The 14542-nt window shown below is 46.8% G+C and overlaps 1 protein-coding gene and 1 long non-coding RNA gene across 2 annotated transcripts in view; one reads left to right on the top strand and one right to left on the bottom strand.

Moving 5' to 3' along the window:
* The window catches only part of LOC130368083 (excitatory amino acid transporter 5-like), a 247682-nt gene that overhangs the window by 9118 nt on the left and 224022 nt on the right, over window positions 1–14542 (top strand). The window lies entirely within an intron of this gene.
* Window positions 12179–14542, bottom strand: part of LOC130368089 (uncharacterized) — a 93428-nt gene continuing 91064 nt past the window's right edge. Inside the window, exon 3 of the long non-coding RNA XR_008892283.1 lies at window positions 12179–12486. This is a non-coding gene — a long non-coding RNA (uncharacterized LOC130368089). The remainder of the gene's footprint in view (window positions 12487–14542) is intronic.

Here is a 14542-nt window from a genome sequence, read left to right on the forward strand (position 1 = left end):
GGATGTGATGTCACGCCCGGCCCCTTTGTGACGTCTCGCCCGCCCCCTCGTGACGTCACGCCCGCCCCCTCTACCAAAGTCTATGGGAAGGGGGCGTGACAGCGGTCGTGCCCCCTTCCCATAGACTTTCATTGAGGGGTGGGCGAGACGTCACGAGGGGGCGGGCGAGACGTCACGAAGGGGCCGGGCGTGACGTCACGAAGGGGCCTGGCGTGACGTCACGTCCAGCGGCCGCGAACACAGAAGCCCGCACGCAGCGTTCGGAGTAATGAACTTCAGGACGCTGTGAGCGGAGCTCCGAACTGCAGAGCAGCGCACAACCCCTTTAAGGGTGCATTCACACCATGTTTAGGGAAAATGACCATTGGATTCTGCAGGGATATTTCAAAACCGTCTCCTGCCATATTCTGGACCCGTGCTGTACCCCAGCTTTATCGAGCTTTTAAACTAGACTGAAAAGCGCAGTGCAGTGCCCTATTAATTTCAATGAGCTGACTGCAGTTAGCTAGTTACTTCAGTCAGCTCATTTTCCGACTGTATTTGGTTTTTGAATCGGGCTAAAAAGTGCAGCAGATCACAGTTTTCAGTCTGGTTCAAGAACTGGATATGGTCAGAAAATGAGCTAACCTGAGTCACTAGCTGACTCTGGTCGGGTCATTGAAATGAATAGGGTACGGCACCAATCTTAAATGCTCAAAATGTGGTGTGAATGCACCCTAAGGCTGCATTCTCTTTTCTCTTTTTTTTTGTGCTGGGCAATTTTACAAATGAAACAGGATGCAACATGATAAAGACATTTTGTAGGTTCCTTTTTTTTTTTGTCTGTTTTAGAATAGAATGCAGTATTATCCTGTTTGTTTTTTTGTTTTGTTTTTTTGCCAGAGGCAAAAGAATAGGCAGGCTGTTACAATGGTACCGCTTTTGAAATTCAGAGGCTTCTCTATTATGTCTTGGGATGTGTTTCCATTTTGGCAGTTTTTGAGCCAAAGCCAGAAGTGGATCCAAAAAGAATGGGAAATATGAAGCAAGGACTTGTACTTTTCCATAATCATGGATCCACTTCTGGCTGTGGCTCAAAAACTGCAGTCATTTTGTGATTAATAGAGGCCATGAGAACATGCCATGAAGGGAGTGCAAAGCTATTGTCTATGACAGTAATTGAACATGTCAAAAACATAGGAGCAGAATGGGAGCAGTTCTTAAGAAAGAGAGAAACAGCAATGAATTATAGATATTTTGGAGAGAGTTCGGAGAAGAGCTACTAAACTAGTACATGGGTTGAAGGATAAACCTTATCAGGAAAGGTTAAAGGACCTTAACATGTATAGAAAGACAAGACAGAGGGGATATGATAGAAACTTTTAAATACATAAAGTGAATCAACACGATAAAGGAGGAGAGTATATTTAAAAGAAGAAAAACTGCCACAAGAGGACATAGTTTAAAATTAGGGGGGCAAAGGTTTAAAGGGGAACTCAGGCAAAAAACATCTTATCCCCTATCCAAAGATTTCTGATCGCGGTGGTCCTGCAGCTGGGCCCCCAGTGATCTCCGGGCCAGCAGTGGTGGCGTCTGGAACAAGGAAGCTTGGAGCTTTCGTGTTCGTGAAGTCACGCCATGCCCCCTCCATTCAAGTTTATGGGAGGGGGAGCATGATGGCTAGTACATAGCCATCACACCTCTTCCCAAAGACATGAATGGAGGGGGTGTGGCAGCTGTAGTCGCCAGTCATCGAGCATGGAGCAGAGTTTGCTCCATGCACAGATGACCGGGGTACCGCGCCGGAGATCAGAAATCTTATGCCCTTTGGATAGGGGATTAAATGTTTTTCTTTGGAGTACCCCTTTAATAGTAATATGAGGAAGTATTACTTTACTGAGAGAGTAGTGGATGCATGGAATAGTCTTTCTGCAGAGGTAGTAGCTGCCAATACAGTGAAGGAGTTTAACACCTTAAGGACTCAGCCCATTTTCACCTTAAGGACCCGAGCATTTTTTGCACATCTGACCACTGTTACTTTAAGCATTAATAACTCTGGAATGTTTTTACTTTTCATTCTGATTCCAAGATAGTTTTTTCGTGAAATATCCAACTTTATGTTAATGGTAAATGTTTCGTCGACACTTGCATGATTTCTTGGTAAAAAAAAAATCCAAAATTTGATAAAAAATTTGAAAATGTTGTATTTTTTTTTACTTTGAAACTCTCTGCTTATAAGGAAAATAGACATCCCAAATAAATTATACATTGATTCACATATACAATATGTCAACTTTATATTTGCATCATAAAATTGCCATATTTTTACTTTTGGAAGACATCAGAAGGCTTCAAAGTTCAGCAGCAATTTTCCAATTTTTCACAAAATTTTCAAAATCGGAATTTTTCAGGGACCAGTTCAGGTTTTAAGTTAATTTGAAGGGCCTTCATATTAGAAATACCCAATAAATGACCCCATTATAAAAACTACACCCCTCAAAGTATTCAAAATTACATTCAGAAAGTGTGTTAACCCTTTAGGTATTTCACAGGAATAGCAGCAAAGTGAAGGAGAAAATTCAAAATCTTCATTTTTTACACTCACATGTTCTTGTAGACCAAATTTTACATTTTTACAAGGGGTAAAAGGATAGAAATCACCCTAAAATTTGTAACCCAATTTCTCTTGAGTAAGGAAATACCTAATATGTGGATGTTAATTGCTCTGTGGGTGCACTAGAGTGCTCAGAGGGGAAGGAGCAACAATGGGATTTTGAAGAGTGAATTTTTCTGAAATAGTTTTTGGGGGGCATGTCACATTTAGGAAGCCCACAAATGGCAAAAATACAACACATGCCACACTATTTTATGATTACTTTACATTTCCTCAAGGAACGTAACAAGGAACGTAAACCCCTTAAGGAACGTAACAAGGGGTACAGTGAGCCTTAACACCCCACAGGTGTTTGATGACTTTTTGTTAAAGTTGGATGTGTAAATGAAATATAATTTTTTTCACTAAAATGCAGGTTTTTCTCCAAATTTTACATTTTTACAAGGGGTAATAGGAAAAATCCCCCACCCCCAAATTTGTAACCCCATTTCTTCTGAGTATGGAAATACCCCATGTGTGGACGTCAAGTGTACTGCGGGTGCACTAAAATGCTCAGAAGAGAAGGAGTCACATTTGACTTTTGGAAAGCAAATTTTGCTGAAATGGTTTTTGGGAAGCCCAAAATTTAGGAAGCCCCTATGGTGCCAGAACAGCAAAAAACCTCCACATGGCATACTATTTTGGAAACTACACCCCTCAAGGAATGTAACAAGGGGTACAGTGAACCTTAACACACCACAGGTGTTTGACGACTTTTTGATAAAGTTTGATGTGTAAATTAAAGAAAAAATTTCACAAAAATGCATTTTTTTCCCCAAATTTAACATTTTTACAAGGGGTAATAGGAGAAAATCCCCCCCCCCCCAATTCATAACCCCACCTTCTGAGTATGGAAATACCCCACAGGTGTTTGACAAATTCCCGCTAAAGTTGGACGTGAAAATGAAAAATTCGATTTTCTTCACTAAAATGCTGGTGTTACCCCAAATTTTTTATTTTCACAAGGGGTAATAGGAGAAAAAGCCTCCCAAAACTTTTAACCTTGTTTCATACTGCTATGGAAATACCCCATATGTGAATGTAAAGTGCTCTGCGGGGGAACTACAGAAGAGAAGGAGCGCCATTGAGCTTTTGGAAAGAGAATTTGTTTGGAATGGAAGTCGGGGGCCATGTGCGTTTACAAAGCCCCCCGTGGTGCCAGAACAGTGAACCCCCCTACATGTGACCCCATTTTGGAAACGACACCCCTCACGGAATGTAATAAGGAGTGAAGTGAGTATTTACACCCCACTGGCATTTGACAGATCTTTGGAATAATGGGCTGTACAAATGAAAAATAAAATTTTTAATTTTCATGGACTACTGTTCAAAAAATCTGTCAGACACATGTGGGGTGGAAATGCTCACTGCACCCCTTATTACATTCCATGAGGGGTGTAGTTTCCAAAATGGGGTCACATGTGGTGGGCTCCACTTTTCTGGCACCATGGGGGCTTTGTAAACACACATGGCCTTCAATTCCAGACCCATTCTCTCTCCAAAAGCCCAATGGCGCTCCTTCTCTTCTGAGCCCTGTAGTGCACCAGCAGAGAACTTTACATCCACATATGGGGTATTTCTATACTCAGAAAAAAGGGGGTTACAAATTTTAGGATGCTTTTTTCCTATAGAAAAATTTGGGATATCACCAGCACTTTAGTGAAAAAAAAAATAATAATTTTCACGTCCAATTTTAACAAAAATTCTTCAAAAACCTGTGGGGTGTTAAGGCTCACTATACCCCTTTTTATGTTCTGTGAGGGGTGTAGTTTCCAGAACTGCTGTGACGATCAGCCACCCCTGTGCAATCACCTCAAATGTACATAGTGTGCTCCCACTCCTGAGCCCTTTAGTGCGCCCGCAGAGCATTTTACTTCCACATATGGGGTTACAAATTTTGGGGGCCTTTTTTTCCTTTTACTTCTTGTGAAAATGAAAAGTGTTGGGCAACACCAATATGTTAGTGTAAAAAAATATAATGTTTTTACAATAACACGCTGGAGTAGACCCCAACTATACCTTTTCATAAGGGGTAAAAGGAGAAAAAGCCCCCCAAAATGTGTTAGGCAATTTCTCCCGAGTACGGAAATACCACTTATGTGACCCTAAACTGTTGCCTTGAAATACGACAGGTCTCTGAAGTGAGAGAGCGCCATGCGTATTTGAGGCCTAAATTAGGAATTTGCACAGGGGCGGACCCGGATGCAAGAATTAGACTTGCTTTCGATACCAAAATTACCCTACGGCAGTGTTTCCAAAACAGGGTGCCTCCAGCTGTTGCAAAACTCCCAGCATGCCTGGACAGTCAATAGCGGTCCGGCAACACTGGGAGTTGTTGTTTTGCAACAGCTGGAGGCTCCGTTTTAGAAGCCGTGCCGTATCAGACGTTTCTCATTTTTATTGGGGGGGGACTGTGTAGGGGTATGTGTATATGTAGTGTTTTACTTTTTATTTTGTATAGTGTAGTGTAGTGTCTTTAGGGTACATTCTCATGGGCGGGGGTTCACAGCAAGTTTGCTGCATCTCAAACTTGCAGCGAGAAACTCACGCATGCCCTTTGGTTGTCCGTGCATGCTGGGGGTTGTAGTTATGCAACAGCTGGAGGCACACTGGTTGCAAAAAACTGAGGGGTTGTTACTTAACTCAGTGTTTCCCAACATGTGTGCCTCCAGCTGTTGCAAAACTACAACTCCCAGCATGCATGGTCTGTCAGTGCATGCTGGGAGTTATAGTTTTGCAACAGCTGGAGGCACATGGGTTGGGAAACACTGAGTTGGGAAACAGACAATGTTTTCCAACCTGTGTGCCTCCAGTTGTTGCAAAGCTACAGCTCCCAGCATGCCCAGACAACCGAAGGGCATGTTGGGAGTTTTCGTTATGCAAAAACTGGAGGAGAACAGTATGGAGACCACTGTGTAGTGGTGTCCAAACTGTAGCCCTCCAGATGTTGCAAAACTACAACTCCAAGCATGCTCAGACTGCCCAGGCATGCTGGGAGTTGTAGTTCTGCAACATCTGAAGGGCCAGATGTTACAGAACTACAACTCCCAGCATGCCTCGGCAGTCTGGGCATGCTTGGAGTTGTAGTTTTGCAACATCTGGAGCGCTACAGTTTGGGCACCAGTGTATAGTGGTCTCCAAACTATGCTCTCCAGATGTTGCAAAACTAAACTACAACTCCCAGCATGCTGAGACTGTCCAGGCATGCTGGGAGTTGTAGTTCTGCAACATCTGAAGGGCTAGATGTTACAGAACTACAACTCCCAGCATGCCTGGGCAGTCTGGGCATGCTTGGAGTTGTAGTTTTGCAACATCTGTAGGGCTACAGCTTGGGCACCACTGTATAGTGGTCTCCAAACTGTGGCCCTCCAGATGTTGAAAAATTACAACTCCCAGAATGCCCGGACAGCCTTTGGCTGTCTGGGAATGCTGGGAGTTGTAGTTTGGCAACTCCTAGAAGGCAGCAGTGAAGATCACCTACCACTGATCTTCACTGCTGCTGCCGCCGCCGGCTTCTTCACTGCCGCCGATCCCACCGCTGCCTGCCGCTGGTCCCTCTGTGATCGCTGGACCCTCGCCGTTTGGCACCCGCCACTATCTTCCCCTGCTCTGCCCGAACATCTAGGGGCAGACAGAGCAGGGATTTCAACTTTAACCCTCCTGCCCCCAACTGCCATTGGTTGGTCAGTCCATGGGATAGGAGGAAGTGACACCCCTGCCACCTTGTTCCTATCCTTCAGGAAGGTCATTCCTATTTTCCGGGCTATCGGGTCACCACAGACCCAATCAGGCCGAAATCGCCGCAAATCGCTGATCTGAAACACCATCTGGCCAATCACCGCTCTGAGTGGCAAATATGAATCTGTAATGTGAAGAGAACTGGACATCACAGAGAAGTATAGTGGCGGGCAGGGGAAATGCCGCCCGCTCCTATAGATTGTACAGGAGGATCACAACAGGTGTCAGAAGTGACACCCGGGCGATATGTCTATTAGTACAGGTACTATTACTCCCAGCATGGAACAGTCTGCTTGATGCTGGGAGTAGTAGTAGTTGTAGTACCTAAAAAATTTAAAAAATAAAGAAAAAAGTTTTAAAAAAAAGTTAAAAAAAACACACTTTATTAAATTCATAATTAAAATACATTTCTAATAAAGTTTCACTAAATGAATTATAAAACAATATATTATTTTTACAATGAAATGGCCCCTTAATGCATTTTTTTATATTGTCGTTACATTTTTAGGTCCTTGCCTGCGTACATAAATTGGTCCCTGTCTAAAAATTAATCTAAAACAGGTTCTAAAAAAATATAAATTTTGTTAAATAAAATTTTTTCCACCCTTATTTTTTATTTTTTTTGGTATCAACAAAATTCTTAAAAAACAACAAATGGGCAAAAAAATGCAATTTCCGCCAGGAATAAAATGCAGGAAAATGCCATGGCCTAAGTGGTGAAAAGTTTAACCTATAAAGAATTCTCAATTGCACAACTCTACATGATAAATTGCAGGAAACTGTCCTAATATTAGCCAAACATCTCGATCCTTCCTCTAAGATATTCAATTTGCAAAATCTGCATTACCAGCTTCTGTGAATTTACACCATATCTTCTTTTGACCTCTACAAATTAAAAAATCCTACCCTGTGTAAACATTTGATTTATTGTGCATGCCCCCTTTCTTTTCCAAAAATCCTCATTTATACCCTATCATAAAGTGCAGAAATTGAAAAGTGACCTGTTTCTGAAAGGGAAAAAAAAATCAGCGGCTGTGCCCCTTTTTTCCCCATAAAATATTCCATGATTTGATAATTTCTCCATTTCATTATTTCCTGTAGTTTCATGGCTAAAAAATATAGACTACAGTTGGGTAATTCCAGACCCCCCCCCCCCCCTCCTTCCAGATCATGGACTCCAACTTAGATCTTACTCTATTTTTCCCCCATAAAATTTTGTTCATGAAGCCTCCAAACATCGGAACCATTTTTGTGTAATCCATATGGGGACCATATGTCCATTTTACCCTTCAGTTTTTATGGGATTTATGTAGCAGTCTATCACTGTAAGGGTGTGTTCCCACCTGGCGTATACGCAGCGTATTTCACGCTGCTCAAAATTTACGGCAGCATTGCTTTCTCACTATACACACAGGGCTTTCTGGTGGCAACCCTATGTGTGTAGTGAGTTTTGGAGGCGGGGCCGTGTGCCGGCGTGTGAGGCTCAACCTCCAAAACTGGTATATGAACATTGGTTACTAGTAACATGTAGTCTCCCCATCCCTTCTGGAGCTGATGGATTTCCTTCTGTAGACTGCTGTGGAATTGGATGGAAGATTGGAAGGTCCTCCTTTACAGGAAAATTTTAAGCGGCTACAATGCACTGTTTGCAAAATACTATTACTAATTTGGACTTTTTAGACAACAGTATCTGAGTATAATTAATCAAGCTGGACTGTACAATAGATCTTCAATTATACATAATCTCTTACAATGTGTTGTGTTGTGGATATCTACAAGTTCTGTTAGAATTTTAGGCCATTCCCCTTGCTTGACTTAGTTAATTCTTTCACACAGGCCATTACCTTGAAGATGGTAGGCAATTGTTCCCAGCTTCTAACACCCATGAACCTGACATAGCTCTTGGAACAAATGAGCTTCAAAAGCTGGTCCACGATCAGTCAACACAGCATCTGGACAACCGTATGAACGGACCTATCTGTAGTAGGAGACGATGGCAGCTATTCTTGCTTTAAGGTCTCTCACATGTACAACAAGAACAACCCACTTAGAATAGTGATCAACCATGGTCAAGGCATATGTGTAGCCAGAACATGTTAAAGCAAGTTTTATGTAGTCCAGGGCTGATTTGGCTTGTGAGTCTGAATTGGAAAGTGGTGCTCTAGCATCTTTACATAGTGATGGCATTCTGCTGAGCAGACCTATAGAGGAAGGGAGGCTGTTACGCCTAGCGCTCCGGGTCCCCGCTCCTCCCCGGAGCACTCACGGCGTCTTTCTCCCTGCAGCGCCCCGGTCAGTCCCGCTGACCGGGAGCGCTGTACTGTCATGGCCGTCGGGGATGCGATTCGCACAGCGGGACGCGCCCGCTCGCGAATCGCATCCCAGGTCACTTACCCGTCCCGGTCCCCTGCTGTCTTGTGCTGGCGCGCGCGGCTCCGCTCTCTAGGGCGCGCGCGCGCCAGCTCTCTGAGACATAAAGGGCCAGTGCACCAATGATTGGTGCCTGGCCCAATTAGCTTAATTGGCTTCCATCTGCTCCCTGGCTATATCTGATCTCCTCCCTTGCACTCCCTGGCCGGATCTTGTTGCCTTGTGCCAGTGAAAGCGTTTAGTGTGTCCAAAGCCTGTGTACCTGAACTTCTGCTATCCATCCTGACTACGAACCTTGCCGCCTGCCCCCGACCTTCTGCTACGTCTGACCTTGCCTCTGCCTAGTCCTTCTGTCCCACGCCTTCTCAGCAGTCAGCGTGGTAGAGCCGTTGCTAGTGGATACGACCTGGTTGCTACTGCCGCAGCAAGACCATCCCGCTTTGCGGCGGGCTCTGGTGAACACCAGTAGCCTCTTAGAACCGGTCCACTAGCACGGTCCACGTCAATCCCTCGCTGACACAGAGGATCCACTACCTGGAAGCCGAATCGTGACAGTAGATCCGGCCATGGATCCCGCTGAGGTGCCGCTGCCAAGTCTCGCTGACCTTACCACGGTGGTCGCTCAGCAATCGCAGCAAATTGCCCAACAAGGACAGCAGCTGTCGCAGTTGACCGCCACGTTACAGCAACTTCTGCCTCTGCTACAGCAGCAACCATCTCCTCCGCCAGCTCCTGCACCTCCTCCGCAGCGAGTGGCCGCTCCTAGCCTCCGCTTGTCCCTGCCGGACAAATTTGATGGGGACTCTAAACTCTGCCGTGGATTTTTGTCTCAGTGTTCCCTGCATATGGAGATGTTGTCGGACTTGTTTCCTTCAGAACGGTCTAAGGTGGCGTTCGTAGTAAGCCTTCTTTCAGGAAAGGCCTTGTCTTGGGCCACACTGCTCTGGGACCGCAATGATCCTGCCACAGCCACAGTCCAGGCCTTCTTCGCTGAACTCCGGAGTGTCTTCGAGGAGCCAGCCCGAGCTTCTTCTGCCGAGACTGCCCTGTTGAACCTGGTCCAGGGTAATTCTTCAGTGGGCGTGTACGCCATCCAATTTCGTACTCTTGCTTCCGAGTTATCATGGAATAACGAGGCTCTCTGCGCGACCTTTAAAAAAGGCCTATCCAGTCGCATCAAGGATGTGCTGGCCGCACGAGAGATTCCTGCCAACCTGCAAGAACTCATCCATTTAGCTACCCGCATTGACATGCGTTTTTCTGAGCGACACCAAGAGCTCCGCCAGGAAAAAGACTTAGATCTCTGGGCACCTCTCCCACAGTATCCGTTGCAATCTACGCCTGGGCCTCCCGCCGAGGAGGCCATGCAAGTGGATAGGTCTCGCCTGACCCAGGAAGAGAGGAATCGCCGTAGGGAAGAAAATCTCTGTCTTTACTGTGCCAGTACCGAGCATTTCTTGGTGGATTGCCCTATCCGTCCTCCACGCACGCACCCAGCTCACGTCGGTGTGGCGTCTCTTGGTTCCAAGTCTGCTCCTCCACGTCTCACGGTGCCCGTGCGGATTTCTCCTTCAGCCAACTCCTCCCTCTCAGCCGTGGCCTGCTTGGACTCCGGTGCCTCTGGAAATTTTATTTTGGAGTCGTTTGTTAATAAATTCCGCATCCCGGTGACCCGTCTTGTCAAGCCGCTCTACATTTCCGCGGTCAATGGAGTCAGACTGGATTGCACCGTGCGTTACCGCACAGAACCCCTCCTGATGTGTATTGGACCCCACCACGAAAGGATTGAGCTCTTCGTTCTCCCCAACTGTACCTCTGAGGTCCTCCTCGGTCTGCCGTGGCTCCGGCTTCATTCTCCCACCCTTGATTGGACCACCGGGGAGATCAAGAACTGGGACTCTGCCTGCCTTAGGAAGTGCCTCTCCCCCCCTCCCAGTCCCGTCAGGCAAGCCTCTGTGCCTCCTCATGGCTCCCGTCCTTGTGTCACCCTGCCCCGTGCCAAGCTTCACCCTCTGCCCTCCCTCCCCATTCCTACTCCTGCTGCTCTGCCTGCCGTTGAGGAAACCCTCCATTCTTTCCCGGTGTCCTCATCCCAGGGGAGGCAGTTACCGGACAAAAAAAAGGGGAGACCTAAGGGGCGGGGTACTGTTACGCCTAGCGCTCCGGGTCCCCGCTCCTCCCCGGAGCGCTCACGGCGTCTTTCTCCCTGCAGCGCCCCGGTCAGTCCCGCTGACCGGGAGCGCTGTACTGTCATGGCCGTCGGGGATGCGATTCGCACAGCGGGACGCGCCCGCTCGCGAATCGCATCCCAGGTCACTTACCCGTCCCGGTCCCCTGCTGTCTTGTGCTGGCGCGCGCGGCTCCGCTCTCTAGGGCGCGCGCGCGCCAGCTCTCTGAGACTTAAAGGGCCAGTGCACCAATGATTGGTGCCTGGCCCAATTAGCTTAATTGGCTTCCATCTGCTCCCTGGCTATATCTGATCTCCTCCCTTGCACTCCCTGGCCGGATCTTGTTGCCTTGTGCCAGTGAAAGCGTTTAGTGTGTCCAAAGCCTGTGTACCTGAACTTCTGCTATCCATCCTGACTACGAACCTTGCCGCCTGCCCCCGACCTTCTGCTACGTCTGACCTTGCCTCTGCCTAGTCCTTCTGTCCCACGCCTTCTCAGCAGTCAGCGAGGTAGAGCCGTTGCTAGTGGATACGACCTGGTTGCTACTGCCGCAGCAAGACCATCCCGCTTTGCGGCGGGCTCTGGTGAACACCAGTAGCCTCTTAGAACCGGTCCACTAGCACGGTCCACGCCAATCCCTCGCTGACACAGAGGATCCACTACCTGGAAGCCGAATCGTGACAGAGGCATTTCCACTTCTTATGAAAGGTCATAGTGACCGCAGCGTCTACAGTGTTAACCCATGATCGGAGCACAGCTCCGATCCTGAGTGCCCACGGGTGGCCTCCTCCGATGGGGCCCCCCTCACCACCGATCGCTTCACACAGTGAAGTGACGGAGGAGAAGGGAAAGGAGGAGATCCACACCAGATCCCTGCTTTTGGTCCGTCTGTACTGACGGACCAATAGCAGCGATCGCTGGCCGGGGACCGCTGCGATTGATCCCTGGGCGGCTTCAGGGAGGCTCGGCTGTGCAGCACAGCAGAGCTCAATAAGGTATTCTCATCAGGTACATGTACGTGGTGTTGCGGTAAGTCGTCCCTAATCACCACTTACATGTGCCTGATTTTGTGGGAAGGGGTTAAGGTAGGGGCCTGGAGCTGCAACTTCATTATCCCCTACCTTAATACAGCCCTGCCTGCAGGCATAGCGCAGGATCTCCCGTTCCTGCTCGCAACAGCCTCATTACTGCTCACTTCTGCACGTTTTGGATTGGGTTCTGCAGATCTAATTTCCAATGCATGTCTTTAACACACAACTCTTTTTGTCAGTAAAGCTGTCCATGTATCAAAAGCACAGGAATGAGACCCATGAAGCTAGGAGGTCTGGAAACAACTTGCAAACATAACTCATTTTGCAGAGATATGCAGTGTCTTGAATACAGTTTTAAATAATACAGCTTTGGAATCAGAAGAATTTAGATTTGATCACTGTCCATCGAAATTATGCTTTGATTGCCGTCTAGCTTCTAGCACATGTTCACAGGGCTGGGTCCAAGTACTGCAATCTGTATAGTCAGGGCCACTCTTCCTCTGCACAGTGCTGCTCCCTGTACTTTAGCCATTGGCTTAAAGCGTACCTGTCATAGTGCGAAAAAAAGTGATATGTTATATATTATATATGTTATATCTTATATATATATATATTATATATACATATATATATATATGATATATCCTGATCATGTGCATATAATTTTTATGTGTCTCGGACCTATATATCCAGAGATATAAGCATTTATCTGCTGGTGAGTTACTTTTTCATTGTGCAGGCTGAAGGGGGCGTGTCAGTCTGTCTCCCTCACAGGAGCAAGCCTGGGCAGTCAGCCAATCAGTACTCTCTACTCTGTAACCCTTTCCTCTCTGGTTTTATGCTGTGTCATGTGTCAGAGGAAGATACTTGGAGCTTGCCTGCAGTAATCAGAAGACATTATGGTGAATTCATAACAGGATAAAATGTATAAATATAAGAATAGATCTTTATAAAATTAGTGCAAGGATTTTTTAGATAAAAGTACAGCATTTTTATGAATACATGTTCTATCTGTTTTATCTTCTCCTAGTAAAGCTGGATGCTAATCAGCATAGCTGTCACTGTGTGTCATTCATCTTTCACAGACTCCTGAATATCTGATCAACTTCTTTGTCATTCAGGAGTCCGAGAAAGCTTTGACTAGTTCAGCATGCTGGGAGTTGTAGTTTAGTAACAACTGAAGCTGCAATGTTTGTAAATAACTGTGTTAGAGCAGTGTTGCCTCCAGCTGTTGTAAAACTACAGCTCCCAGCATGTCCACACATCCTTTATCTGTAGTTTTGCATACACTCAATAGAAATCTCCTATACTGGATACAGGTATGCTTTACGGCCGGTATCCAGTATGCTGTAAAATCTAGACTAGTCTGTCTGGCTAAAAGACAGGTGACCCCTAGTGGCTATTTTGAGCTTGAATTTCAGGTGAAAATTGATTTTTTTTTAACAGATGTATATTGTGAAATATCCTGCAATATATGAAAAGTTTTTAACAATGACAGTGCCTCTTTAAGTCACTGGGCAGGGCAAGACTGCACAAGTCTCTGAGGCACCTCACCTCCTCTATGTGGCAGCAGGATGTCTCCACTGAGCAGGGATGAATATGTTGTTCCCTTATTTAGAGCTCCACCTCCTTCCTCCTGCTCCATGCAAAGAGTCAGCAAAAGGCTCCAACAGGCAGCACTGAGGTCAGAGTGTCCAGTCTCCATCCACATGCAGTAAGTCAGTCAGTCTGTGAGTTAGTCCATTCCACCCACTGTTTAGAGTAATGCCAGGGGCCAGACTGAGACCAAAAATAGGCCTGGGTATTTTAGAATAAGCAGCCCATTTTGGTCATGGGTGTGGCTCAAACGTATCTCAAAAAAACTTCAGACGTTTTAAAAAAATTAGTTTGCGTCCGTATTTTTAACATTAATTTATGTCTATGAGAAAGTAGTTGTCTGTGCACACAATATTTAAAAAAGTATATACCGTATTTATCGGGGTATACCACGCACCGGCCTATAACACGCACCCTCATTTTACCAAGGATATTTGGGTAAAAAAAGTTTTTTACCCAAATATCCATGATAAAATGAGGGTGCGTGTGTGCGCGTGTATACCCAGATATACCCCCAGGAAAGGCAGGGGGAGAGAGGCCGTCGCTGCCCGCTTCTCTCCCCCTGCCTTTCCTGGGGTCTATAGCGCTGCTGTCGGCCCTTTTCACCCCCTGGTTATCGGCGCCGCTGCCCGTTCTGTCCCCTTGACTATCGGTGCCGGCCCCATCCCCGGTGGCATAATTACCTGAGTCGGGTCCGCGCTGCTCCAGGCCTCCGTCGTGCGTCCCCAGCGTCGTTGCTATGCACGGCGCGGCGCTCTGACGTCATGCGCCGCGCCGTTCAGCGCATAGCAACGACGGAGGCCTGGAGCAGCGGAGCAGTGCGGACCCGACTCAGGTAATTATGCCACCGGGGATGGGGGGAGGCAACGGGGCAGCGGCGCCGGCAATGGGTGCCGCTGCCCCTTCTCTCCCCCTGGCTGTCGGTGCCGCTTCTCTCCCCCTTGCTATCAGGGGGTGAAAAGGGCCGACAGCAGCGCTCTAGACCCCAGGAAAGGCATTCCCTACAT

The sequence above is a fragment of the Hyla sarda genome, chromosome 1, assembly GCF_029499605.1.
Source record: "Hyla sarda isolate aHylSar1 chromosome 1, aHylSar1.hap1, whole genome shotgun sequence".
Lineage (NCBI taxonomy): Eukaryota > Metazoa > Chordata > Amphibia > Anura > Hylidae > Hyla > Hyla sarda.